General features: G+C 41.5%; 38 pseudogenes; all 38 read left to right on the forward strand.

The window, feature by feature from the left end:
* The first annotated feature begins 1117 nt into the window (after positions 1-1117).
* LOC114781011 (uncharacterized) lies at positions 1118-1236 on the forward strand (annotated as a pseudogene).
* Positions 1237-1397: 161 nt separating this feature from the next.
* LOC114781025 (uncharacterized) lies at positions 1398-1516 on the forward strand (annotated as a pseudogene).
* An 819-nt stretch (positions 1517-2335) lies between these two features.
* LOC114781012 (uncharacterized) lies at positions 2336-2454 on the forward strand (annotated as a pseudogene).
* A 161-nt stretch (positions 2455-2615) lies between these two features.
* LOC114781041 (uncharacterized) lies at positions 2616-2733 on the forward strand (annotated as a pseudogene).
* A 161-nt stretch (positions 2734-2894) lies between these two features.
* Positions 2895-3013, forward strand: LOC114781015 (uncharacterized; annotated as a pseudogene).
* A 535-nt stretch (positions 3014-3548) lies between these two features.
* LOC114781013 (uncharacterized) lies at positions 3549-3667 on the forward strand (annotated as a pseudogene).
* Positions 3668-3828: 161 nt separating this feature from the next.
* On the forward strand, positions 3829-3947 carry LOC114781014 (uncharacterized; annotated as a pseudogene).
* A 160-nt stretch (positions 3948-4107) lies between these two features.
* LOC114781027 (uncharacterized) lies at positions 4108-4226 on the forward strand (annotated as a pseudogene).
* Positions 4227-4760: 534 nt separating this feature from the next.
* LOC114781016 (uncharacterized) lies at positions 4761-4879 on the forward strand (annotated as a pseudogene).
* Positions 4880-5040: 161 nt separating this feature from the next.
* Positions 5041-5159, forward strand: LOC114781017 (uncharacterized; annotated as a pseudogene).
* A 161-nt stretch (positions 5160-5320) lies between these two features.
* LOC114781026 (uncharacterized) lies at positions 5321-5439 on the forward strand (annotated as a pseudogene).
* A 160-nt stretch (positions 5440-5599) lies between these two features.
* LOC114781038 (uncharacterized) lies at positions 5600-5718 on the forward strand (annotated as a pseudogene).
* A 532-nt stretch (positions 5719-6250) lies between these two features.
* On the forward strand, positions 6251-6369 carry LOC114781018 (uncharacterized; annotated as a pseudogene).
* Positions 6370-16096: 9727 nt separating this feature from the next.
* On the forward strand, positions 16097-16215 carry LOC114781028 (uncharacterized; annotated as a pseudogene).
* Positions 16216-16376: 161 nt separating this feature from the next.
* Positions 16377-16495, forward strand: LOC114781003 (uncharacterized; annotated as a pseudogene).
* An 809-nt stretch (positions 16496-17304) lies between these two features.
* Positions 17305-17423, forward strand: LOC114781019 (uncharacterized; annotated as a pseudogene).
* Positions 17424-17584: 161 nt separating this feature from the next.
* LOC114781029 (uncharacterized) lies at positions 17585-17703 on the forward strand (annotated as a pseudogene).
* Positions 17704-17863: 160 nt separating this feature from the next.
* On the forward strand, positions 17864-17982 carry LOC114781042 (uncharacterized; annotated as a pseudogene).
* Positions 17983-18516: 534 nt separating this feature from the next.
* LOC114781030 (uncharacterized) lies at positions 18517-18635 on the forward strand (annotated as a pseudogene).
* A 161-nt stretch (positions 18636-18796) lies between these two features.
* Positions 18797-18915, forward strand: LOC114781031 (uncharacterized; annotated as a pseudogene).
* Positions 18916-19076: 161 nt separating this feature from the next.
* LOC114781005 (uncharacterized) lies at positions 19077-19195 on the forward strand (annotated as a pseudogene).
* A 532-nt stretch (positions 19196-19727) lies between these two features.
* Positions 19728-19846, forward strand: LOC114781032 (uncharacterized; annotated as a pseudogene).
* A 161-nt stretch (positions 19847-20007) lies between these two features.
* On the forward strand, positions 20008-20126 carry LOC114781033 (uncharacterized; annotated as a pseudogene).
* A 160-nt stretch (positions 20127-20286) lies between these two features.
* Positions 20287-20405, forward strand: LOC114781006 (uncharacterized; annotated as a pseudogene).
* A 535-nt stretch (positions 20406-20940) lies between these two features.
* LOC114781021 (uncharacterized) lies at positions 20941-21059 on the forward strand (annotated as a pseudogene).
* A 161-nt stretch (positions 21060-21220) lies between these two features.
* On the forward strand, positions 21221-21339 carry LOC114781034 (uncharacterized; annotated as a pseudogene).
* Positions 21340-21500: 161 nt separating this feature from the next.
* LOC114781035 (uncharacterized) lies at positions 21501-21619 on the forward strand (annotated as a pseudogene).
* A 160-nt stretch (positions 21620-21779) lies between these two features.
* Positions 21780-21898, forward strand: LOC114781007 (uncharacterized; annotated as a pseudogene).
* A 534-nt stretch (positions 21899-22432) lies between these two features.
* Positions 22433-22551, forward strand: LOC114781022 (uncharacterized; annotated as a pseudogene).
* Positions 22552-22712: 161 nt separating this feature from the next.
* On the forward strand, positions 22713-22831 carry LOC114781036 (uncharacterized; annotated as a pseudogene).
* Positions 22832-22991: 160 nt separating this feature from the next.
* Positions 22992-23110, forward strand: LOC114781008 (uncharacterized; annotated as a pseudogene).
* Positions 23111-23647: 537 nt separating this feature from the next.
* LOC114781023 (uncharacterized) lies at positions 23648-23766 on the forward strand (annotated as a pseudogene).
* A 161-nt stretch (positions 23767-23927) lies between these two features.
* On the forward strand, positions 23928-24046 carry LOC114781037 (uncharacterized; annotated as a pseudogene).
* Positions 24047-24206: 160 nt separating this feature from the next.
* On the forward strand, positions 24207-24325 carry LOC114781009 (uncharacterized; annotated as a pseudogene).
* Positions 24326-24858: 533 nt separating this feature from the next.
* On the forward strand, positions 24859-24977 carry LOC114781024 (uncharacterized; annotated as a pseudogene).
* Positions 24978-25138: 161 nt separating this feature from the next.
* On the forward strand, positions 25139-25257 carry LOC114781039 (uncharacterized; annotated as a pseudogene).
* Positions 25258-25417: 160 nt separating this feature from the next.
* LOC114781010 (uncharacterized) lies at positions 25418-25536 on the forward strand (annotated as a pseudogene).
* A 538-nt stretch (positions 25537-26074) lies between these two features.
* On the forward strand, positions 26075-26193 carry LOC114781040 (uncharacterized; annotated as a pseudogene).
* Positions 26194-26217: the final 24 nt, after the last annotated feature.

Here is a 26217-nt window from a genome sequence, read left to right on the forward strand (position 1 = left end):
CAAAATAAAGCTTAACTAGTGAAAAACTTTTAAAAAATGAAAGTATTGACATGCTTTGTTAGCTTTTTTTAGCCTTTTCTCCATCATAATTTGACAGTAAAGCGGGAGTTTTCGCACTCTTGATAATGTTTTCAAAGCCCCTTTGGTTTAAAGTTCAAGATTTTCAAGCAGAGTTGTGCTTACAGGACAAACCAGCTGAAGAATGCCCAATCTTGTCTGATCTCAGAAGCTAGAAGGCTTGGGCCTGGTTAGTACTTGGATGGGAGACTACCTGGGAATAGCAGGTGCTGTAAGCTTTAACTATTGAAAAACTTTTAAAATGAAAGTATTTACATGGCTTTGTTAGCTTTTTTTTGCCTTTTCTCCATCATAATTTGACAGTAAAGCGGGAGTTTTCGCACTTTGATATGTTTTCAAGCCCCTTTTGGTTTAAAGTTCAAGATTTTCAAGCAGAGTTTGCTTACGGACATACCAGCTGAAGATGCCCAATCTTGTCTGATCTCAGAAGCTAAGAAGGCTTGGGCCTGGTTAGTACTTGGATGGAGACTACATGGGAAATGCCAGGTGCTGTAAGCTTTAACTATTGTAAAACTTTTAAAATGAAAGTATTTACATCACTTTGTTAACTTTTTTAAATAAGTTAAGGGGTACTTTCTTTATTTAGTATGTTTTCCCGCCTTTTTTCTTTTTTTTTTTTTTTTTTTTTTTTTTAAACTTCTCTTCAGGTTTCTTTGTCTGTGTGTGCTCTACAACGATCATTCACAGGCTTGGCTATGGAGTGGGGTGGAGCTGAATCGATTAGGTGGGGTTTTCCAGCCCTCGGCCTTCAGGTGCTACGCACCCTGATGTCAATTTAATATCTGATATGTCATATTAAGCGGATTTTTATAACAGGGAGTCGGCAATAGGGCCTGCTCCATCCGCTCCATTCATCGACCCAGTATTGCATTGCCTCTAGAAGGTGTGCACTTTATTTGTTGTTTTGCAAATAAAAGCTTACCACTCCAACTTTTTGCCTTTTCTCCATCATAATTTGACAGTAAAGCGGGAGTTTTCACTCTTTGATATGTGTTCAAGCCGCCTTTGGTTTAAAGTTCAAGATTTTCAAGCAGAGTTTGTGTACGGACAAACCAGCTGAAGAATGCCCAATCTTGTCTGATCTCAGAAGCTAAGAAGGCTTGGGCCTGGTTAGTACTTGGATGGGAGACTACCTGGGAATACCAGGTGCTGTAAGCTTTAACTATTGAAAAACTTTTCAAATGAAAGTATTTACATGGCTTTGTTAGCTTTTTTTGCCTTTTCTCCATCATAATTTGATAGTAAAGCGGGAGTTTTCGCACTTTATAATGTTTTCAAAGCCCTTTTGGTTTAAAGTTCAAGATTTTCAAGCAGAGTTTGTGTACGGACAAACCAGCTGAAGAATGCCCAATCTTGTCTGATCTCAGAAGCTAAGAAGGCTTGGGCCTGGTTAGTACTTGGATGGGAGACTACATGGGAATACCAGGTGCTGTAAGCTTTAACTATTGAAAAACTTTTAAAATGAAAGTATTTACATGGCTTTGTTAGCTTTTTTTTGCCTTTTCTCCATCATAATTTGACAGTAAAGCGGGAGTTTTCGCACTTTATAATGTTTTCAAGCCCTTTTGTTTAAAGTCCAAGATTTTCAAGCAGAGTTTGCTTACGGACATGCCAGCTGAAGATTGCCCAATCTTGTCTGATCTCAGAAGCTAAGAAGGCTTGGGCCTGGTTAGTACTTGGATGGGAGACTACATGTGGAATGCCAGGTGCTGTAAGCTTTAACTATTGTAAAACTTTTAAAATGAAAGTATTTACATCACTTTGTTAACTTTTTTTAAAGTAAGTTAAGGGGTATTTTCTTTCTTTGATATGTTTTCCCGCCTTTTTTCTTTTTTTTTTTTTTTTTTTTTTTTTAAACTTCTCTTCAGGTTTCTTTGTCTGTGTGTGCTCTACAACGATCATTCACAGGCTTGGCTATGGAGTGGGGTGAGCTGAATCGATTAGGTGGGGTTTTCCAGCCCTCGGCCTTCAGGTGCTACGCACCCTGATGTCAATTTAATATCTGATATGTCATATTAAGCGGATTTTTAGAACAGGGAGTCGGCAATAGGGCCTGCTCCATCCGCTCCATTCATCGACCCAGTATTGCATTGCCTCTAGAAGGTGTGCACTTTATTTGTTGTATTGCAAATAAAAGCTTACCACTCCAACTTTTTGCCTTTTCTCCATCATAATTTGACAGTAAAGCGGGAGTTTCACTCTTTGATATGTGTTCAAGCCCCTTTGGTTTAAAGTTCAAGATTTTCAAGCAGAGTTTGTGTACGGACAAACCAGCTGAAGAATGCCCAATCTTGTCTGATCTCAGAAGCTAAGAAGGCTTGGGCCTGGTTAGTACTTGGATGGGAGACTACCTGGGAATACCAGGTGCTGTAAGCTTTAACTATTGAAAAACTTTTAAAATGAAAGTATTTACATGGCTTTGTTAGCTTTTTTTGCCTTTTCTCCATCATAATTTGATAGTAAAGCGGGAGTTTTCGCACTCTTTATATGTGTTCAAGCCCTTTTGGTTTAAAGTTCAAGATTTTCAAGCAGAGTTTGTGTACGGACAAACCAGCTGAAAATGCCCAATCTTGTCTGATCTCAGAAGCTAAGAAGGCTTGGGCCTGGTTAGTACTTGGATGGGAGACTACCTGGGAATACCAGGTGCTGTAAGCTTTAACTATTGAAAAACTTTTAAAATGAAAGTATTTACATGGCTTTATTAGCTTTTTTTTGCCTTTTCTCCATCATTATTTGATAGTAAAGCGGGAGTTTTCGCACTTTATAATGTTTTCAAAGTCCTTTTGTTGAAAGTCCAAGATTTTCAAGCAGAGTTTGCTTACGGACATGCCAGCTGAAGATTGCCCAATCTTGTCTGATCTCAGAAGCTAAGAAGGCTTGGGCCTGGTTAGTACTTGGATGGGAGACTACATGGGAATGCCAGGTGCTGTAAGCTTTAACTATTGTAAAACTTTTAAAATGAAAGTATTTACATCACTTTGTTAACTTTTTTAAAATAAGTTAAGGGGTACTTTCTTTATTTAGTATGTTTTCCCGCCTTTTTTTTTTTTTTTTTTTTTTTTTTTAAACTTCTCTTCAGGTTTCTTTGTCTGTGTGTGCTCTACAACGATCATTCACAGGCTTGGCTATGGAGTGGGGTGGAGCTGAATCGATTAGGTGGGGTTTTCCAGCCCTCGGCCTTCAGGTGCTACGCACCCTGATGTCAGTTTAATATCTGATATGTCATATTAAGCGGATTTTTAGAACAGGGAGTCGGCAATAGGGCCTGCTCCATCCGCTCCATTCATCGACCCAGTATTGCATTGCCTCTAGAAGGTGTGCACTTTATTTGTTGTTTTGCAAATAAAAGCTTACCACTCCAACTTTTTGCCTTTTCTCCATCATAATTTGACAGTAAAGCGGGAGTTTTCACTCTTTGATATGTGTTCAAGCCCCTTTGGTTTAAAGTTCAAGATTTTCAAGCAGAGCTTGTGTACGGACAAACCAGCTGAAGAATGCCCAATCTTGTCTGATCTCAGAAGCTAAGAAGGCTTGGGCCTGGTTAGTACTTGGATGGGAGACTACCTGGGAATACCAGGTGCTGTAAGCTTTAACTATTGAAAAACTTTTCAAATGAAAGTATTTACATGGCTTTGTTAGCTTTTTTTGCCTTTTCTCCATCATAATTTGATAGTAAAGCGGGAGTTTTCGCACTTTATAATGTTTTCAAAGCCCTTTTGGTTTAAAGTTCAAGATTTTCAAGCAGAGTTTGTGTACGGACAAACCAGCTGAAGAATGCCCAATCTTGTCTGATCTCAGAAGCTAAGAAGGCTTGGGCCTGGTTAGTACTTGGATGGGAGACTACCTGGGAATACCAGGTGCTGTAAGCTTTAACTATTGAAAAACTTTTAAAATGAAAGTATTTACATGGCTTTGTTAGCTTTTTTTGCCTTTTCTCCATCATAATTTGATAGTAAAGCGGGAGTTTTCGCACTTTATAATGTTTTCAAAGTCCTTTTGTTGAAAGTCCAAGATTTTCAAGCAGAGTTTGCTTACGGACATGCCAGCTGAAGATTGCCCAATCTTGTCTGATCTCAGAAGCTAAGAAGGCTTGGGCCTGGTTAGTACTTGGATGGGAGACTACATGGGAATGCCAGGTGCTGTAAGCTTTAACTATTGTAAAACTTTTAAAATGAAAGTATTTACATCACTTTGTTAACTTTTTTAAAATAAGTTAAGGGGTACTTTCTTTATTTAGTATGTTTTCCCGCCTTTTTTTTTTTTTTTTTTTTTTTTTTAAACTTCTCTTCAGGTTTCTTTGTCTGTGTGTGCTCTACAACGATCATTCACAGGCTTGGCTATGGAGTGGGGTGGAGCTGAATCGATTAGGTGGGGTTTTCCAGCCCTCGGCCTTCAGGTGCTACGCACCCTGATGTCAATTTAATATCTGATATGTCATATTAAGCGGATTTTTATAACAGGGAGTCGGCAATAGGGCCTGCTCCATCCGCTCCATTCATCGACCCAGTATTGCATTGCCTCTAGAAGGTGTGCACTTTATTTGTTGTATTGCAAATAAAAGCTTACCACTCCAACTTTTTGCCTTTTCTCCATCATAATTTGACAGTAAAGCGGGAGTTTTCACTCTTTGATATGTGTTCAAGCCCCTTTGGTTTAAAGTTCAAGATTTTCAAGCAGAGCTTGTGTACGGACAAACCAGCTGAAGAATGCCCAATCTTGTCTGATCTCAGAAGCTAAGAAGGCTTGGGCCTGGTTAGTACTTGGATGGGAGACTACCTGGGAATACCAGGTGCTGTAAGCTTTAACTATTGAAAAACTTTTAAAATGAAAGTATTTACATGGCTTTGTTAGCTTTTTTTGCCTTTTCTCCATCATAATTTGACAGTAAAGCGGGAGTTTTCGCACTTTATAATGTTTTCAAAGCCCTTTTGGTTTAAAGTTCAAGATTTTCAAGCAGAGTTTGTGTACGGACAAACCAGCTGAAGAATGCCCAATCTTGTCTGATCTCAGAAGCTAAGAAGGCTTGGGCCTGGTTAGTACTTGGATGGGAGACTACCTGGGAATACCAGGTGCTGTAAGCTTTAACTATTGAAAAACTTTTCAAATGAAAGTATTTACATGGCTTTGTTAGCTTTTTTTGCCTTTTCTCCATCATAATTTGATAGTAAAGCGGGAGTTTTCGCACTTTATAATGTTTTCAAAGCCCTTTTGGTTTAAAGTTCAAGATTTTCAAGCAGAGTTTGTGTACGGACAAACCAGCTGAAGAATGCCCAATCTTGTCTGATCTCAGAAGCTAAGAAGGCTTGGGCCTGGTTAGTACTTGGATGGGAGACTACATGGGAATACCAGGTGCTGTAAGCTTTAACTATTGAAAAACTTTTAAAATGAAAGTATTTACATGGCTTTGTTAGCTTTTTTTGCCTTTTCTCCATCATAATTTGATAGTAAAGCGGGAGTTTTCGCACTTTATAATGTTTTCAAAGTCCTTTTGTTGAAAGTCCAAGATTTTCAAGCAGAGTTTGCTTACGGACATGCCAGCTGAAGATTGCCCAATCTTGTCTGATCTCAGAAGCTAAGAAGGCTTGGGCCTGGTTAGTACTTGGATGGGAGACTACATGGGAATGCCAGGTGCTGTAAGCTTTAACTATTGTAAAACTTTTAAAATGAAAGTATTTACATCACTTTGTTAACTTTTTTAAAATAAGTTAAGGGGTACTTTCTTTATTTAGTATGTTTTCCCGCCTTTTTTTTTTTTTTTTTTTTTTTTTAAACTTCTCTTCAGGTTTCTTTGTCTGTGTGTGCTCTACAACGATCATTCACAGGTTGGCTATGGAGTGGGGTGGAGCTGAATCGATTAGGTGGGGTTTTCCAGCCCTCGGCCTTCAGGTGCTACGCACCCTGATGTCAATTTAATATCTGATATGTCATATTAAGCGGATTTTTATAACAGGGAGTCGGCAATAGGGCCTGCTCCATCCGCTCCATTCATCGACCCAGTATTGCATTGCCTCTAGAAGGTGTGCACTTTATTTGTTGTTTTGCAAATAAAAGCTTACCACTCCAACTTTTTGCCTTTTCTCCATCATAATTTGACAGTAAAGCGGGAGTTTTCACTCTTTGATATGTGTTCAAGCGCCTTTGGTTTAAAGTTCAAGATTTTCAAGCAGAGCTTGTGTACGGACAAACCAGCTGAAGAATGCCCAATCTTGTCTGATCTCAGAAGCTAAGAAGGCTTGGGCCTGGTTAGTACTTGGATGGGAGACTACCTGGGAATACCAGGTGCTGTAAGCTTTAACTATTGAAAAACTTTTCAAAATGAAAGTATTTACATGGCTTTGTTAGCTTTTTTTGCCTTTTCTCCATCATAATTTGACAGTAAAGCGGGAGTTTTCACTCTTTGATATGTGTTCAAGCGCCTTTGGTTTAAAGTTCAAGATTTTCAAGCAGAGTTTGTGTACGGACAAACCAGCTGAAGAATGCCCAATCTTGTTTGATCTCAGAAGCTAAGAAGGCTTGGGCCTGGTTAGTACTTGGAATGGAGACTACGTGGGAATGCCAGGTGCTGTAAGCTTTAACTATTGTTTAAACTTTTAAAATGAAAGTATTTACATCACTTTGTTACCTTTTTTTAAGTAAGTTAAGGGGTTATTTTCTTTCTTTGATATGTTTTCCCGCCTTTTTTCTTTTTTTTTTTTTTTTTAAACTTCTCTTCAGGTTTCTTTGTCTGTGTGTGCTGTAACGAATTAGCTCAAGAGGAAATATCTAGAATTAATTATAACTGGTTATAATTAATAATAGACATTTAGACTAGATTTGGGGATAAGCTGTAGCAGAATTAATGTTACAATTACTTGATCTGTCCGTTCACGGAGCAGATAAATTAATTATCCATCAATTCTGGGAACGATCATCCCCCCCCTTTTGGCCAGGAAAGGTAGCTTTCCTGACTCTGCGTGCTAGCAGTAACTTAGCATGTAGCTTAAAAGGTCAACGTTCAGTGACTCAGCTGTGAGCAGCACACAGAAACAAACGATTGTGAATTTAAAGATTTTAATAAACACGGCTATAGCTAACATACAACAATTAGACAAACATATACATACAGGGTAAAGGAAAGTGATGAAAAGAGAATGGCAGTATTACACATCAATTACCACAGCCTAATGAGAATCGTCAGAGAATTCTTATGTTCACCTTAAAAAGGGGTTTAGACGTGCATAGTTACTTGCATTGGTCCTTATTTCATGCAAAGAGTCCTGATGCTGTAGGGTCACGATCCTTGATCCGTAGGTCTGGCGTTAGAGGTTCTCCTTGAAGGTAAATATTGCCAAAGAGTAACAAAGTGTTGAAAGAAATGTCTCGGAAGGAAGAAGAGAAAATCTGAGCATTCGTGCCTGTGTGACGCTCCTTTTTGAATGTTTTCTGGCACGCCCATCATGTGGCCTGAATAGCCAATCACAAGTGTGACATTTTGGCGGGAGAAGTTCCCTTTGTCCGGGTTTACGACTGACCGGAATGTTTATGGCTGGTCCAGAGAGAGACTGTAGTTTGTTGCAGTTACAATTTCTACCTTATAGAAATTGTATGATGTATTTTGTGATCACATGGTATGCATCACTGTTCCAGTAGTAAAGAGAAGTTCCTTCTGACACCAAGAAAGGGACCTTTAGGAGGTAGGAAAGTAGAGATACACTTATACACTTAATTATAGGTAATTAAAGTTTACCTAATGTACAATAGAAAGTTGTAACTAGTATAATTCATACAAGGGAACGTACACACAACGCGTGCATATACGGGATCCACTTATAATCACATATTCCTAGCACAAGATACAGACAATATGTTTTAAGTGTGTGCGTGATTGTGTATTGCGACGGTGGGGCCAGGCAGGAGGTCTTTGGAATGCTTTGAAGCTTGGAGCCCCGATGAGCAGTTTGCAGACCCCGTCTGTTTTGCATCGTCTTGGTGACAGTGGGGGCAGACGGGACAATCAGGCTGAGGGTCCAGGTTGTAATTTGTATGTAAATGTCAAAGGTTAAAAGGTTCTTTGAAGATCAACCATCTATGATCCTACGCAGACGCTACATTTGTGACAGTGGGGGAAGACGGGACGATCAGAGTGAGGGTCCAGGGTTGTAATTGGTATGTAAATGTCACAGGTTAAAAGGTTCTTTGAAGATCAACCATCTGTGATCCTACGCAGACGCTACAAATCCCCCCTTGTGGCTGAAAAGTGTTCAACTAGAAACCTTATCAGACACATTGGATCATGAAGGTGGGATGACAGATGGATCCTGTAAGTCAGATGGCAGGTGGACCAGCAAGCCTTTGGGTCTTCCACCCGGGTGTTCCCTTGGTCAAGTTCAGCACTGCCTCTGCCTGGGGTACTCTCCTACGGCGGTTTTTCTTGAAAGGTCCGGGGAAATGCAGCCGTGCACCGGTTCATGGACCTTTGCACCAAATTTACTCTGTTAAACAGGACGGAGGCAAGGCCGAGAGTTAGGGTGCAACTGATCGCTGTGGCGAGGCAAAGAGCTGTGTCGGCCGCAGTCCAGGATCGGGCAACAGGAAAGTTGGTCTGGACAGGTTGCCTAGACAATGCTTGGAGGGCTGTGTCGATTGGGGTGATATCAATTATCTGAGACCCCCCCTTCCTCAATGCTCTGTTCCAATTCGGGCTCCAGGGTGAGACTGTGATCCTTGAAAAAAAAGATGGAAGTTCCACCTCGGACTGGTACTCATCGCTCGGAAGGTGGTACAACGCCAGGTATACTTGTGGGTTACGGTCGTTGGTGATGAGAAGTCCATGTTGGTCCCTCAGTGCAATGCCGGATGCTGGACCTGGGGATGTGATCTCAGGTTGTGGTTGTCCTCTGGTTAGCTGGAGGCATAGCAAGGACAGCCACAGCAGCACCCCCCTTTGTCTTTCCCTGCCAGAAGCCACATGTCTCTTGATCTGGTTACGATGGAACCATTTGAACGCTGGTTCTTTCTGTCCACGGCTTTGCTTGATCTTGTCGCCCACGTCCAGTTCTTGGTGTGATGCCTTCCAGTTGTAATATGCTTTCTGGCCGTCTGCACTCTTTTGGAGTCGTTGTTGGGCAAAAGCAAATGCGGTTCTCAAATGCCGGTGCGGTTCCTCAAGGTACTGGTGAGTGGTGTAGTTGGTGTCTCCTGGCTGGTATAGCAGGTGTACTTGTATTCCCAGAAGTTTCCAGGTTTGCTGTATAATCTCAGATGTGAAGTTGGTGCCCTTGTCTGAGTTGACTCTCAGTGGCAGCCCGAACTTTGTGAACTGGAATACGACTGTGAGGAAATACTTGTAGCCTCTAGTTGACCTAGGCAGGGGTCCAACCCAGTCACTTTGGAGGTCTGACCAAGGAGATGTGACTCCTCTGCGCTGCAGTGAGGCTCTGTGGTTTGTTTTTGTTGGTTGGAATTGGTAACAAGGAAAGAATTCTTTCACATACTCTGCCAAATCTTGCTGCATGCTGGGCCGGTATGCCGCTTGTTCTAGTGTCTCATACGTGGTACTTGTGCCGTGGTGTCTCGCGCTTGGTGTGTCGTGAGCATATATTAGCATGACCCCCCTTAGGCACTGTGGCACCACAAGCCTTGGCGCAGTGACGTCATCAGGGCAGTACCCAAGAATATTGTGCGTCACACACAGCATAGGTTTCACGTTGAGTAGTGTTTTGAGGGTTGGCGTATTGGCCATTTGTGCAGCTGTGATAGGGCGGTTGGAGGGGTCAGAGAGGTGGTGAGGGATAGTGTGTATAGCTGGGTCAGAGGCCTGCATGTCAGCAATGTCCATGGTGGTGATTTGAGGAGCCAGCGTAAGCGGCTGTGAGGCGGTCATTGAAGTGGGCAGAGTCTGTTTGCTGCGGGTTATGGCAGCCACATTAAGGGTGGGTGGGTGGGAAGGTGGATGCCATAACTCGCCGTGTAGTGCACCTGCTGTAGCCAGCTGGAAAGTGCATAGTGATGAGCTTGAACCTTGCTCTTGGGTCGGTGTGTTCCCGCAGTTGTTGGCGAGACCTTCTGTGGCCTTTGTGACCTGGCAGTCTGTCTGGCGTGATCTTGGTGACTGAGGAGGCAGAGGTTCTCGCACTTGAGCCCAAATTTTTAGATGTTTGAAGTCCAATAGGGGCTCAAAGCGGTCTAGCAGGTCTTTTCCAATAAGGAGAGGGTATGTGTCAAATGGAGAGATGTACACCGGGTGTACTAAGGTCATAGGGCCGATGGTTAGGTGAATGGGAGCTAGTTGTTCTAGTTGTACATCATTTTGGCTGTATGATTGTACGTTCAGCACACAGTTCTTATATTCGAGAGTTCGATTCTGTCCCTTGGCAGCAATCTGAAGTCTGTCGAAAAGCTGGGCTGACATCAGAGTCAGGTCTGCTCCCGTGTCCACCAGGGCCTCTAGCCTTACCTCATTCTCCAAAGTGGTGGTCAGGTACAGTTTCTTGGCTACCCCCCTTTCAATTAGGTTCCCCAACAGTCTTGGTATTGGGGCTTGTGTGGTAATCGGTAAGCAGTCAGGACCGGTCTCACGTGACTCTTCCGGAAGGCAGACCACCAAGACAGCACTCCCAGGTACATCAAGGTCCTGGCTTGAGGCGTGATGCTGGAAATTGGCTGGCTCTGGTGGTTCTGTAATCATCTGCTGTGGTTGCGTGATATCACTTGGTGGTGGGACCTCTCGTTCTGTGGTCAGCAGAGGATTATGTTTGAGTTGGTTAGGAGGATTATGTTGAGGGGACTTTGATTGGGTGATAGGGTCAGACTGCACGCTTAGTCATGCCTGATCTGACTCATCCTTTTTGTCCCCCCTGTAGGTGCCTTTCCTGGAGGAGTTCCTTCAAAACTCTCATAATCTCTGCTGCTTCAGATGTGGCTTCCCAGTTTGGTCCTGCTGGTGATTTAAATCTGGACTGATCCAGAGAGTGTTGAGAAGGGTTCGGCTGCTGCCAATCTGATCTTGACGCTTGTGTTGCTGAAAATTGGCTCCTTCTGGGTCGTCTCTTTCCTTCCCATGTGGCTTCATCCCTTGGGTTGGAGGGTGGTTGTGACCTGTCCCAGGATCTTCCGGAATGACCAGTTTGGTGTTTGTGTCGGGCCCCGTCATGTCCACGCTGCCCCCTGTTGGCTGGAAATCGTGACCATCTGTTGTCATGGTGGCTTTGCTCGGCGCCCTCTAGAGTGAGTTCTGCACTCTGAGTGGAGACAGGATAGATGGTGTGGGTTTTCGCTGTCTTTTCCGAGACAGCTCTTTGTTTGGCGAAGGCCTTGTGGGCCAAGTCTCTCAGCTGTTGGGTGGACATCGTCCGTGGGCATGCCAGAACCCCCAGATAGTGACTTACTGTGGGGTGCAGGTTCCGGAGGAACAGGGATCTGAAATTGAAATCGTCCTCCATTCCTGGCTCGTTGCGTGCTCCGAAGTAGGCCTGTCGGAGTCTGTTGTAGTAGGCTTGCGTGGTTTCCTGTCTGCCCTGTTTAAGGTCCATGCCAGTGATCAGTCCATGCTCTGACTCTGGGTCAGAGAACTCCCTGATTAGCGCTTGCTGCAGTTGCTGATGATCCATTTTGACGCTCTCTGGCTGTCGGTCCAGGAAACTGCGCACCTCACGGCTAGCAGTGATTCTGAGCAGATAAAGTCTGTCGCGTGTGGTAGCGTTAGCGACAGTTTGCAAGTGGAAGTCCACATCATCGAGGTATGAGTGGACATCATGGCCTCCTGCAGGGTTAGGAGTGAAAATGGGAATGTTCCTCGCCAGCTTATCCAGTTCCTTGGTTGACACACCATGACTGGAATGTAGTCTTTGAGAGGGTTCCCACCCCCTTGCTGCTGGCGGGGGGTTTGGGATGCTGGCAGGTGATGTCCTGTGCACTGGGCTCTCCTCCCTTTTGCTGCTGGTTAGGGGAAACTCTGCGGGGTGCATCTCTCTTCTAGGGTCATCGTGCAGTCTGTATGAGTGCTTGAGCTCTCTGCGAACTGTGTCAAGTTCATGTTTCAAATAGTCTCTTTGTTGGGACAGAGTACTGACCTCGGCCCGGGCAGTTTGCAGGTGGCCCTCACAGGCCCTGGCCCTGGCTTCTCTTTCTTTAAGTTCAGTCTCTGCTCTCATCAGGAGGGTCTTAGCCTCGTTGAGTTCTTCCCTCAGCTCTTCTCTGGCGTCCTTTTCCTGCTCTTCCCGGTGTGCTGTGTCCGCGCGGAGATCAGTCAAGGCGTTCTGGAGTCTCTCCAATTCCTCCTGTAGCTCTGGGTGCTGTTTGTGTGCTGTCCTGTCCTGAGTCTCCAGTTGCTCCAGTTGTCTTCGAACGAGCGTCAGATTCCTCTGTGATCTCTCATCCTGAAGCTTTAGTGCTGCAGTCTGTCGTTCCTGGTGGTGGATTGTTGCTTCACTCAGTTTTGCCTGGCCGAGGAGGTTGTGAGCCAGTGACGCGGTGATCTTGGCCAGCTCCTTGTGGCTGTAGTCCTGCGTCGGATCGCGGGCCATCAAGATGCTCAGGTTGTCGTCAATCTGCTCTTGGCTCAGGTTCTGCAGGTCCCCGGTGGGTTCAGGAAGAAGATTGCTAGTCAGGGCGTTCAGCCAGACTTCTAGACGATCCCAGTGGGCCTCAGGGCTCGATGATCGAGACATGTTGGCTTGCTTGTCAGGCGAGAGAGGGAGAGAAAGGGAGCGAGAGAGAGGGACAGCACAAAACAAAACCAATGCAAGTCCTACCAGTGTTAATGACTGCGCCTATAGTACTTAGATTTGACTGCGTGACAGTCTTAAGACTTTGGCAGCTTGGGTTGTCAATGTATTACTCAGCCTTCTCTGATGATTCTCAAAGGTTTGGTCTCTAGGCAAACAAACAGAAACCAGGTGAAGACAAGCAAACAAATACGCCAAACACAGAGGAGAGGTAGGAGCACTACCTATAAGTAAACACACAGGTGTAGAACATAGAAATCGATTCTAAATTTAAATTCGAACACTGTTTAGACTAAATTTAAATAAATCTAAACAGGAGAGAGAGAGGCTTGACTCAGTAATAACAAGAATCAAGTTAAGAGGCAAAGAGTCAGAATAAGCCTTTCAGGTAAACTGGCAGGCTTGGGCCAACCAACTAAGAAAACCCACCTACTGAGACTGGCCACAAGGTGGCGTGGGTGAGCCCCAAGGGTTAGAACAGAGGGGGTGGAGTTGGAATTTAGGAGTGTTAGACAGGGTGTGGCAGGATTCCTTCGCTGCCTTTCACACACTAACAATTAAAAACAGGAATTCTTCGCTGCTTTAAAACAAATGCAATTTAGCTGCACCAAAAGGGGTGTGTGGCAGGATTTCTTCGCTGCCTCTTACACACTAAAAATTAAAAACGGGATTTCTTCGCCGTTTTTACACAAATGCAGTTAGTTGCACAGCAATGTGTGGGCAGGATTTCTTTGCCGCCTCTTACACACTAACAATTAAAAACAGGGTTCCTTAGCTGTTTCTACACATATGCATTTAGGGCTCTCATTTACGAATAAGGCCTATAAAAAGATGACAAGAGGAACGTCGCTCAAATCAATCTTTATCGCGATGAAGGAAGATTTCTTCGTTCCAACAGGCGATCTGATAATATTAAAATGTACAGCAAAGAGATTTCTTCGTCTTTACAGCACAATTTTAATATTATGAACTAATGGCTGTGTACTTTAACAGACAATGGCTGTTGAAATACACATATGGAGGTGGTCTTGAACCAACCAATCACGAGAGTGAGTCTTGCCTCACTTTAAGCTTGCATAAAAACACAAAAAGATTGTTACTGAGTTTGCTCACAAAATAAGTTTGAACGTGCCCGCATTCTCCACCATTAAATGTAACGAATTAGCTCAAGAGGAAATATCCAGAATTAATTATAACTGGTTATAATTAATAATAGACATTTAGACTAGATTTGGGGATAAGCTGTAGCAGAATTAATGTTACAATTACTTGATCTGTCCGTTCACGGAGCAGATAAATTAATTATCTATCAATTCTGGGAACGATTATCCCCCCCCTTTGGCCAGGAAAGGTAGCTTTCCTGACTCTGCGTGCTAGCAGTAACTTAGCATGTAGCTTAAAAGGTCAATGTTCAGTGACTCCAGATGTGAGCAGCACACAGAAACAAACGATTGTGAATTTAAAGAATTTAATAAACACGGCTATAGCTAACATACAACAATTAGACAAACATATACATACAGGGTAAAGAAAAGTGATGAAAAGAGAATGGCAGTATTACACATCAATTAACCACAGCCTAATGAGAATCGTCAGAGAATTCTTATGTTCACCTTAAAAAGGGGTTTAGACGTGCATAGTTACTTGCATTGGTCCTTATTTCATGCAAAGAGTCCTGATGCTGTAGGGTCACGATCCTTGATCCGTAGGTCTGGCGTTAGAGGTTCTCCTTGAAGGTAAATATTGCCAAAGAGTAACAAAGTGTTGAAAGAAATGTCTCGGAAGGAAGAAGAGAAAATCTGAGCATTCGTGCCTGTGTGACGCTCCTTTTGAATGTTTTCTGGCACGCCCATCATGTGGCCTGAATAGCCAATCACAAGTGTGACATTTTGGCGGGAGAAGTTCCCTTTGTCCGGGTTTACGACTGACCGGAATGTTTATGGCTGGTCCAGAGAGAGACTGTAGTTTGTTGCAGTTACAATTTCTACCTTATAGAAATTGTATGATGTATTTTGTGATCACATGGTATGCATCACTGTTCCAGTAGTAAAGAGAAGTTCCTTCTGACACCAAGAAAGGGACCTTTAGGAGGTAGGAAAGTAGAGATACACTTATACACTTAATTATAGGTAATTAAAGTTTACCTAATGTACAATAGAAAGTTGTAACTAGTATAATTCATACAAGGGAACGTACACACAACGCGTGCATATACGGGATCCACTTATAATCACATATTCCTAGCACAAGATACAGACAATATGTTTTAAGTGTGTGCGTGATTGTGTATTGCGACGGTGGGGCCAGGCAGGAGGTCTTTGGAATGCTTTGAAGCTTGGAGCCCCGATGAGCAGTTTGCAGACCCCGTCTGTTTTGCATCGTCTTGGTGACAGTGGGGGCAGACGGGACAATCAGGCTGAGGGTCCAGGTTGTAATTTGTATGTAAATGTCAAAGGTTAAAAGGTTCTTTGAAGATCAACCATCTATGATCCTACGCAGACGCTACATTTGTGACAGTGGGGAAAGACGGGACGATCAGAGTGAGGGTCCAGGGTTGTAATTGGTATGTAAATGTCACAGGTTAAAAGGTTCTTTGAAGATCAACCATCTGTGATCCTACGCAGACGCTACATTTTGTTGAAAGTCCAAGATTTTCAAGCAGAGTTTGCTTACGGACATGCCAGCTGAAGATTGCCCAATCTTGTCTGATCTCAGAAGCTAAGAAGGCTTGGGCCTGGTTAGTACTTGGATGGGAGACTACATGGGAATGCCAGCTGCTGTAAGCTTTAACTATTGTAAAACTTTTAAAATTAAAGTATTTACATCACTTTGTTAACTTTTTTAAAATAAGTTAAGGGGTACTTTCTATATTTAGTATGTTTTCCCGCCTTTTTTCTTTTTTTTTTTTTAAACTTCTCTTCAGGTTTCTTTGTCTGTGTGTGCTCTACAACGATCATTCACAGGCTTGGCTATGGAGTGGGGTGGAGCTGAATCGATTAGGTGGGGTTTTCCAGCCCTCGGCCTTCAGGTGCTACGCACCCTGATGTCAATTTAATATCTGATATGTCATATTAAGCGGATTTTTATAACAGGGAGTCGGCAATAGGGCCTGCTCCATCCGCTCCATTCATCGACCCAGTATTGCATTGCCTCTAGAAGGTGTGCACTTTATTTGTTGTTTTGCAAATAAAAGCTTACCACTCCAACTTTTTGCCTTTTCTCCATCATAATTTGACAGTAAAGCGGGAGTTTTCACTCTTTGATATGTGTTCAAGCGCCTTTGGTTTAAAGTTCAAGATTTTCAAGCAGAGCTTGTGTACGGACAAACCAGCTGAAGAATGCCCAATCTTGTCTGATCTCAGAAGCTAAGAAGGCTTGGGCCTGGTTAGTACTTGGATGGGAGACTACATGGGAATACCAGGTGCTGTAAGCTTTAACTATTGAAAAACTTTTCAAATGAAAGTATTTACATGGCTTTGTTAGCTTTTTTTGCCTTTTCTCCATCATAATTTGATAGTAAAGCGGGAGTTTTCGCACTTTATAATGTTTTCAAAGCCCTTTTGGTTTAAAGTTCAAGATTTTCAAGCAGAGTTTGTGTACGGACAAACCAGCTGAAAAATGCCCAATCTTGTCTGATCTCAGAAGCTAAGAAGGCTTGGGCCTGGTTAGTACTTGGATGGGAGACTACATGGGAATACCAGGTGCTGTAAGCTTTAACTATTGAAAAACTTTTAAAATGAAAGTATTTACATGGCTTTATTAGCTTTTTTTGCCTTTTCTCAATCATTATTTGATAGTAAAGCGGGAGTTTTCGCACTTTATAATGTTTTCAAAGTCCTTTTGTTGAAAAGTCCAAGATTTTCAAGCAGAGTTTGCTTACGGACATGCCAGCTGAAGATTGCCCAATCTTGTCTGATCTCAGAAGCTAAGAAGGCTTGGGCCTGGTTAGTACTTGGATGGGAGACTACATGGGAATGCCAGCTGCTGTAAGCTTTAACTATTGTAAAACTTTTAAAATTAAAGTATTTACATCACTTTGTTAACTTTTTTAAAATAAGTTAAGGGGTACTTTCTATATTTAGTATGTTTTCCCGCCTTTTTTCTTTTTTTTTTTTTTAAACTTCTCTTCAGGTTTCTTTGTCTGTGTGTGCTCTACAACGATCATTCACAGGCTTGGCTATGGAGTGGGGTGGAGCTGAATCGATTAGGTGGGGTTTTCCAGCCCTCGGCCTTCAGGTGCTACGCACCCTGATGTCAATTTAATATCTGATATGTCATATTAAGCGGATTTTTATAACAGGGAGTCGGCAATAGGGCCTGCTCCATCCGCTCCATTCATCGACCCAGTATTGCATTGCCTCTAGAAGGTGTGCACTTTATTTGTTGTTTTGCAAATAAAAGCTTACCACTCCAACTTTTTGCCTTTTCTCCATCATAATTTGACAGTAAAGCGGGAGTTTTCACTCTTTGATATGTGTTCAAGCGCCTTTGGTTTAAAGTTCAAGATTTTCAAGCAGAGTTTGTGTACGGACAAACCAGCTGAAGAATGCCCAATCTTGTCTGATCTCAGAAGCTAAGAAGGCTTGGGCCTGGTTAGTACTTGGATGGGAGACTACCTGGGAATACCAGGTGCTGTAAGCTTTAACTATTGAAAAACTTTTCAAATGAAAGTATTTACATGGCTTTGTTAGCTTTTTTTGCCTTTTCTCCATCATAATTTGATAGTAAAGCGGGAGTTTTCGCACTTTATAATGTTTTCAAAGCCCTTTTGGTTTAAAGTTCAAGATTTTCAAGCAGAGTTTGTGTACGGACAAACCAGCTGAAGAATGCCCAATCTTGTCTGATCTCAGAAGCTAAGAAGGCTTGGGCCTGGTTAGTACTTGGATGGGAGACTACATGGGAATACCAGGTGCTGTAAGCTTTAACTATTGAAAAACTTTTAAAATGAAAGTATTTACATGGCTTTATTAGCTTTTTTTGCCTTTTCTCAATCATTATTTGATAGTAAAGCGGGAGTTTTCGCACTTTATAATGTTTTCAAAGTCCTTTTGTTGAAAGTCCAAGATTTTCAAGCAGAGTTTGCTTACGGACATGCCAGCTGAAGATTGCCCAATCTTGTCTGATCTCAGAAGCTAAGAAGGCTTGGGCCTGGTTAGTACTTGGATGGGAGACTACATGGGAATGCCAGGTGCTGTAAGCTTTAACTATTGTAAAACTTTTAAAATGAAAGTATTTACATCACTTTGTTAACTTTTTTAAAATAAGTTAAGGGGTACTTTCTTTATTTAGTATGTTTTCCCGCCTTTTTTCTTTTTTTTTTTTTTTTTTTAAACTTCTCTTCAGGTTTCTTTGTCTGTGTGTGCTCTACAACGATCATTCACAGGCTTGGCTATGGAGTGGGGTGGAGCTGAATCGATTAGGTGGGGTTTTCCAGCCCTCGGCCTTCAGGTGCTACGCACCCTGATGTCAATTTAATATCTGATATGTCATATTAAGCGGATTTTTATAACAGGGAGTCGGCAATAGGGCCTGCTCCATCCGCTCCATTCATCGACCCAGTATTGCATTGCCTCTAGAAGGTGTGCACTTTATTTGTTGTTTTGCAAATAAAAGCTTACCACTCCAACTTTTTGCCTTTTCTCCATCATAATTTGACAGTAAAGCGGGAGTTTTCACTCTTTGATATGTGTTCAAGCGCCTTTGGTTTAAAGTTCAAGATTTTCAAGCAGAGTTTGTGTACGGACAAACCAGCTGAAGAATGCCCAATCTTGTCTGATCTCAGAAGCTAAGAAGGCTTGGGCCTGGTTAGTACTTGGATGGGAGACTACATGGGAATACCAGGTGCTGTAAGCTTTAACTATTGAAAAACTTTTAAAATGAAAGTATTTACATGGCTTTGTTAGCTTTTTTTGCCTTTTCTCCATCATAATTTGATAGTAAAGCGGGAGTTTTCGCACTTTATAATGTTTTCAAAGCCCTTTTGGTTTAAAGTTCAAGATTTTCAAGCAGAGTTTGTGTACGGACAAACCAGCTGAAGAATGCCCAATCTTGTCTGATCTCAGAAGCTAAGAAGGCTTGGGCCTGGTTAGTACTTGGATGGGAGACTACATGGGAATACCAGGTGCTGTAAGCTTTAACTATTGAAAAACTTTTAAAATGAAAGTATTTACATGGCTTTATTAGCTTTTTTTGCCTTTTCTCCATCATTAATTTGATAGTAAAGCGGGAGTTTTCGCACTTTATAATGTTTTCAAAGTCCTTTTGTTTAAAGTCCAAGATTTTCAAGCAGAGTTTGCTTACGGACATGCCAGCTGAAGATTGCCCAATCTTGTCTGATCTCAGAAGCTAAGAAGGCTTGGGCCTGGTTAGTACTTGGATGGGAGACTACATGGGAATGCCAGGTGCTGTAAGCTTTAACTATTGTAAAACTTTTAAAATGAAAGTATTTACATCACTTTGTTAACTTTTTTAAAATAAGTTAAGGGGTACTTTCTTTATTTAGTATGTTTTCCCGCCTTTTTTCTTTTTTTTTTTTTTTTTAAACTTCTCTTCAGGTTTCTTTGTCTGTGTGTGCTCTACAACGATCATTCACAGGCTTGGCTATGGAGTGGGGTGGAGCTGAATCGATTAGGTGGGGTTTTCCAGCCCTCGGCCTTCAGGTGCTACGCACCCTGATGTCAATTTAATATCTGATATGTCATATTAAGCGGATTTTTATAACAGGGAGTCGGCAATAGGGCCTGCTCCATCCGCTCCATTCATCGACCCAGTATTGCATTGCCTCTAGAAGGTGTGCACTTTATTTGTTGTTTTGCAAATAAAAGCTTACCACTCCAACTTTTTGCCTTTTCTCCATCATAATTTGACAGTAAAGCGGGAGTTTTCACTCTTTGATATGTGTTCAAGCGCCTTTGGTTTAAAGTTCAAGATTTTCAAGCAGAGCTTGTGTACGGACAAACCAGCTGAAGAATGCCCAATCTTGTCTGATCTCAGAAGCTAAGAAGGCTTGGGCCTGGTTAGTACTTGGATGGGAGACTACATGGGAATACCAGGTGCTGTAAGCTTTAACTATTGAAAAACTTTTCAAATGAAAGTATTTACATGGCTTTGTTAGCTTTTTTTGCCTTTTCTCCATCATAATTTGATAGTAAAGCGGGAGTTTTCGCACTTTATAATGTTTTCAAAGCCCTTTTGGTTTAAAGTTCAAGATTTTCAAGCAGAGTTTGTGTACGGACAAACCAGCTGAAGAATGCCCAATCTTGTCTGATCTCAGAAGCTAAGAAGGCTTGGGCCTGGTTAGTACTTGGATGGGAGACTACATGGGAATACCAGGTGCTGTAAGCTTTAACTATTGAAAAACTTTTAAAATGAAAGTATTTACATGGCTTTATTAGCTTTTTTTGCCTTTTCTCAATCATTATTTGATAGTAAAGCGGGAGTTTTCGCACTTTATAATGTTTTCAAAGTCCTTTTGTTGAAAGTCCAAGATTTTCAAGCAGAGTTTGCTTACGGACATGCCAGCTGAAGATTGCCCAATCTTGTCTGATCTCAGAAGCTAAGAAGGCTTGGGCCTGGTTAGTACTTGGATGGGAGACTACATGGGAATGCCAGGTGCTGTAAGCTTTAACTATTGTAAAACTTTTAAAATGAAAGTATTTACATCACTTTGTTAACTTTTTTAAAATAAGTTAAGGGGTACTTTCTTTATTTAGTATGTTTTCCCGCCTTTTTTTTTTTTTTTTTTTTTTTTTTTAAACTTCTCTTCAGGTTTCTTTGTCTGTGTGTGCTCTACAACGATCATTCACAGGCTTGGCTATGGAGTGGGGTGGAGCTGAATCGATTAGGTGGGGTTTTCCAGCCCTCGGCCTTCAGGTGCTACGCACCCTGATGTCAATTTAATATCTGATATGTCATATTAAGCGGATTTTTAGAACAGGGAGTCGGCAATAGGGCCTGCTCCATCCGCTCCATTCATCGACCCAGTATTGCATTGCCTCTAGAAGGTGTGCACTTTATTTGTTGTTTTGCAAATAAAAGCTTACCACTCCAACTTTTTGCCTTTTCTCCATCATAATTTGACAGTAAAGCGGGAGTTTTCACTCTTTGATATGTGTTCAAGCCCCTTTGGTTTAAAGTTCAAGATTTTCAAGCAGAGCTTGTGTACGGACAAACCAGCTGAAGAATGCCCAATCTTGTCTGATCTCAGAAGCTAAGAAGGCTTGGGCCTGGTTAGTACTTGGATGGGAGACTACCTGGGAATACCAGGTGCTGTAAGCTTTAACTATTGAAAAACTTTTCAAATGAAAGTATTTACATGGCTTTGTTAGCTTTTTTTGCCTTTTCTCCATCATAATTTGATAGTAAAGCGGGAGTTTTCGCACTTTATAATGTTTTCAAAGCCCTTTTGGTTTAAAGTTCAAGATTTTCAAGCAGAGTTTGTGTACGGACAAACCAGCTGAAGAATGCCCAATCTTGTCTGATCTCAGAAGCTAAGAAGGCTTGGGCCTGGTTAGTACTTGGATGGGAGACTACATGGGAATACCAGGTGCTGTAAGCTTTAACTATTGAAAAACTTTTCAAATGAAAGTATTTACATGGCTTTGTTAGCTTTTTTTGCCTTTTCTCCATCATAATTTGATAGTAAAGCGGGAGTTTTCGCACTTTATAATGTTTTCAAAGCCCTTTTGGTTTAAAGTTCAAGATTTTCAAGCAGAGTTTGTGTACGGACAAACCAGCTGAAGAATGCCCAATCTTGTCTGATCTCAGAAGCTAAGAAGGCTTGGGCCTGGTTAGTACTTGGATGGGAGACTACATGGGAATACCAGGTGCTGTAAGCTTTAACTATTGAAAAACTTTTAAAATGAAAGTATTTACATGGCTTTATTAGCTTTTTTTGCCTTTTCTCCATCATTATTTGATAGTAAAGCGGGAGTTTTCGCACTTTATAATGTTTTCAAAGTCCTTTTGTTGAAAGTCCAAGATTTTCAAGCAGAGTTTGCTTACGGACATGCCAGCTGAAGATTGCCCAATCTTGTCTGATCTCAGAAGCTAAGAAGGCTTGGGCCTGGTTAGTACTTGGATGGGAGACTACATGGGAATGCCAGGTGCTGTAAGCTTTAACTATTGTAAAACTTTTAAAATGAAAGTATTTACATCACTTTGTTAACTTTTTTAAAATAAGTTAAGGGGTACTTTCTTTCTTTAGTATGTTTTCCCGCCTTTTTTCTTTTTTTTTTTTTTTTTTTAAACTTCTCTTCAGGTTTCTTTGTCTGTGTGTGCTCTACAACGATCATTTACAGGCTTGGCTATGGAGTGGGGTGGAGCTGAATCGATTAGGTGGGGTTTTCCAGCCCTCGGCCTTCAGGTGCTACGCACCCTGATGTCAATTTAATATCTGATATGTCATATTAAGCGGATTTTTATAACAGGGAGTCGGCAATAGGGCCTGCTCCATCCGCTCCATTCATCGACCCAGTATTGCATTGCCTCTAGAAGGTGTGCACTTTATTTGTTGTTTTGCAAATAAAAGCTTACCACTCCAACTTTTTGCCTTTTCTCCATCATAATTTGACAGTAAAGCAGGAGTTTTCACTCTTTGATATGTGTTCAAGCGCCTTTGGTTTAAAGTTCAAGATTTTCAAGCAGAGTTTGTGTACGGACAAACCAGCTGAAGAATGCCCAATCTTGTCTGATCTCAGAAGCTAAGAAGGCTTGGGCCTGGTTAGTACTTGGATGGGAGACTACCTGGGAATACCAGGTGCTGTAAGCTTTAACTATTGAAAAACTTTTCAAATGAAAGTATTTACATGGCTTTGTTAGCTTTTTTTGCCTTTTCTCCATCATAATTTGATAGTAAAGCGGGAGTTTTCGCACTTTATAATGTTTTCAAAGCCCTTTTGGTTTAAAGTTCAAGATTTTCAAGCAGAGTTTGTGTACGGACAAACCAGCTGAAGAATGCCCAATCTTGTCTGATCTCAGAAGCTAAGAAGGCTTGGGCCTGGTTAGTACTTGGATGGGAGACTACATGGGAATACCAGGTGCTGTAAGCTTTAACTATTGAAAAACTTTTAAAATGAAAGTATTTACATGGCTTTATTAGCTTTTTTTGCCTTTTCTCAATCATTATTTGATAGTAAAGCGGGAGTTTTCGCACTTTATAATGTTTTCAAAGTTCTTTTGTTGAAAGTCCAAGATTTTCAAGCAGAGTTTGCTTACGGACATGCCAGCTGAAGATTGCCCAATCTTGTCTGATCTCAGAAGCTAAGAAGGCTTGGGCCTGGTTAGTACTTGGATGGGAGACTACATGGGAATGCCAGGTGCTGTAAGCTTTAACTATTGTAAAACTTTTAAAATGAAAGTATTTACATCACTTTGTTAACTTTTTTAAAATAAGTTAAGGGGTACTTTCTTTATTTAGTATGTTTTCCCGCCTTTTTTCTTTTTTTTTTTTTTTTTTTTTTAAACTTCTCTTCAGGTTTCTTTGTCTGTGTGTGCTCTACAACGATCATTCACAGGCTTGGCTATGGAGTGGGGTGGAGCTGAATCGATTAGGTGGGGTTTTCCAGCCCTCGGCCTTCAGGTGCTACGCACCCTGATGTCAATTTAATATCTGATATGTCATATTAAGCGGATTTTTATAACAGGGAGTCGGCAATAGGGCCTGCTCCATCCGCTCCATTCATCGACCCAGTATTGCATTGCCTCTAGAAGGTGTGCACTTTATTTGTTGTTTTGCAAATAAAAGCTTACCACTCCAACTTTTTGCCTTTTCTCCATCATAATTTGACAGTAAAGCGGGAGTTTTCACTCTTTGATATGTGTTCAAGCGCCTTTGGTTTAAAGTTCAAGATTTTCAAGCAGAGTTTGTGTACGGACAAACCAGCTGAAGAATGCCCAATCTTGTCTGATCTCAGAAGCTAAGAAGGCTTGGGCCTGGTTAGTACTTGGATGGGAGACTACCTGGGAATACCAGGTGCTGTAAGCTTTAACTATTGAAAAACTTTTCAAATGAAAGTATTTACATGGCTTTGTTAGCTTTTTTTGCCTTTTCTCCATCATAATTTGACAGTAAAGCGGGAGTTTTCGCACTTTATAATGTTTTCAAAGCCCTTTTGGTTTAAAGTTCAAGATTTTCAAGCAGAGTTTGTGTACGGACAAACCAGCTGAAGAATGCCCAATCTTGTCTGATCTCAGAAGCTAAGAAGGCTTGGGCCTGGTTAGTACTTGGATGGGAGACTACATGGGAATACCAGGTGCTGTAAGCTTTAACTATTGAAAAACTTTTAAAATGAAAGTATTTACATGGCTTTATTAGCTTTTTTTGCCTTTTCTCAATCATTATTTGATAGTAAAGCGGGAGTTTTCGCACTTTATAATGTTTTCAAAGTCCTTTTGTTGAAAGTCCAAGATTTTCAAGCAGAGTTTGCTTACGGACATGCCAGCTGAAGATTGCCCAATCTTGTCTGATCTCAGAAGCTAAGAAGGCTTGGGCCTGGTTAGTACTTGGATGGGAGACTACATGGGAATGCCAGGTGCTGTAAGCTTTAACTATTGTAAAACTTTTAAAATGAAAGTATTTACATCACTTTGTTAACTTTTTTAAAATAAGTTAAGGGGTACTTTCTTTATTTAGTATGTTTTCCCGCCTTTTTTCTTTTTTTTTTTTTTTTTTAAACTTCTCTTCAGGTTTCTTTGTCTGTGTGTGCTCTACAACGATCATTCACAGGCTTGGCTATGGAGTGGGGTGGAGCTGAATCGATTAGGTGGGGTTTTCCAGCCCTCGGCCTTCAGGTGCTACGCACCCTGATGTCAATTTAATATCTGATATGTCATATTAAGCGGATTTTTATAACAGGGAGTCGGCAATAGGGCCTGCTCCATCCGCTCCATTCATCGACCCAGTATTGCATTGCCTCTAGAAGGTGTGCACTTTATTTGTTGTTTTGCAAATAAAAGCTTACCACTCCAACTTTTTGCCTTTTCTCCATCATAATTTGACAGTAAAGCGGGAGTTTTCACTCTTTGATATGTGTTCAAGCGCCTTTGGTTTAAAGTTCAAGATTTTCAAGCAGAGTTTGTGTACGGACAAACCAGCTGAAGAATGCCCAATCTTGTCTGATCTCAGAAGCTAAGAAGGCTTGGGCCTGGTTAGTACTTGGATGGGAGACTACCTGGGAATACCAGGTGCTGTAAGCTTTAACTATTGAAAAACTTTTCAAATGAAAGTATTTACATGGCTTTGTTAGCTTTTTTTGCCTTTTCTCCATCATAATTTGATAGTAAAGCGGGAGTTTTCGCACTTTATAATGTTTTCAAAGCCCTTTTGGTTTAAAGTTCAAGATTTTCAAGCAGAGTTTGTGTACGGACAAACCAGCTGAAGAATGCCCAATCTTGTCTGATCTCAGAAGCTAAGAAGGCTTGGGCCTGGTTAGTACTTGGATGGGAGACTACATGGGAATACCAGGTGCTGTAAGCTTTAACTATTGAAAAACTTTTAAAATGAAAGTATTTACATGGCTTTATTAGCTTTTTTTGCCTTTTCTCAATCATTATTTGATAGTAAAGCGGGAGTTTTCGCACTTTATAATGTTTTCAAAGTCCTTTTGTTGAAAGTCCAAGATTTTCAAGCAGAGTTTGCTTACGGACATGCCAGCTGAAGATTGCCCAATCTTGTCTGATCTCAGAAGCTAAGAAGGCTTGGGCCTGGTTAGTACTTGGATGGGAGACTACATGGGAATGCCAGGTGCTGTAAGCTTTAACTATTGTAAAACTTTTAAAATGAAAGTATTTACATCACTTTGTTAACTTTTTTAAAATAAGTTAAGGGGTACTTTCTTTATTTAGTATGTTTTCCCGCCTTTTTTCTTTTTTTTTTTTTTTTTTTTTTTAAACTTCTCTTCAGGTTTCTTTGTCTTTGTGTGCTCTACAACGATCATTCACAGGCTTGGCTATGGAGTGGGGTGGAGCTGAATCGATTAGGTGGGGTTTTCCAGCCCTCGGCCTTCAGGTGCTACGCACCCTGATGTCAATTTAATATCTGATATGTCATATTAAGCGGATTTTTATAACAGGGAGTCGGCAATAGGGCCTGCTCCATCCGCTCCATTCATCGACCCAGTATTGCATTGCCTCTAGAAGGTGTGCACTTTATTTGTTGTTTTGCAAATAAAAGCTTACCACTCCAACTTTTTGCCTTTTCTCCATCATAATTTGACAGTAAAGCGGGAGTTTTCACTCTTTGATATGTGTTCAAGCCCCTTTGGTTTAAAGTTCAAGATTTTCAAGCAGAGCTTGTGTACGGACAAACCAGCTGAAGAATGCCCAATCTTGTCTGATCTCAGAAGCTAAGAAGGCTTGGGCCTGGTTAGTACTTGGATGGGAGACTACATGGGAATACCAGGTGCTGTAAGCTTTAACTATTTGAAAAACTTTTCAA

The sequence above is a fragment of the Denticeps clupeoides genome, unplaced genomic scaffold, assembly GCF_900700375.1.
Source record: "Denticeps clupeoides unplaced genomic scaffold, fDenClu1.1, whole genome shotgun sequence".
NCBI lineage: Eukaryota > Metazoa > Chordata > Actinopteri > Clupeiformes > Denticipitidae > Denticeps > Denticeps clupeoides.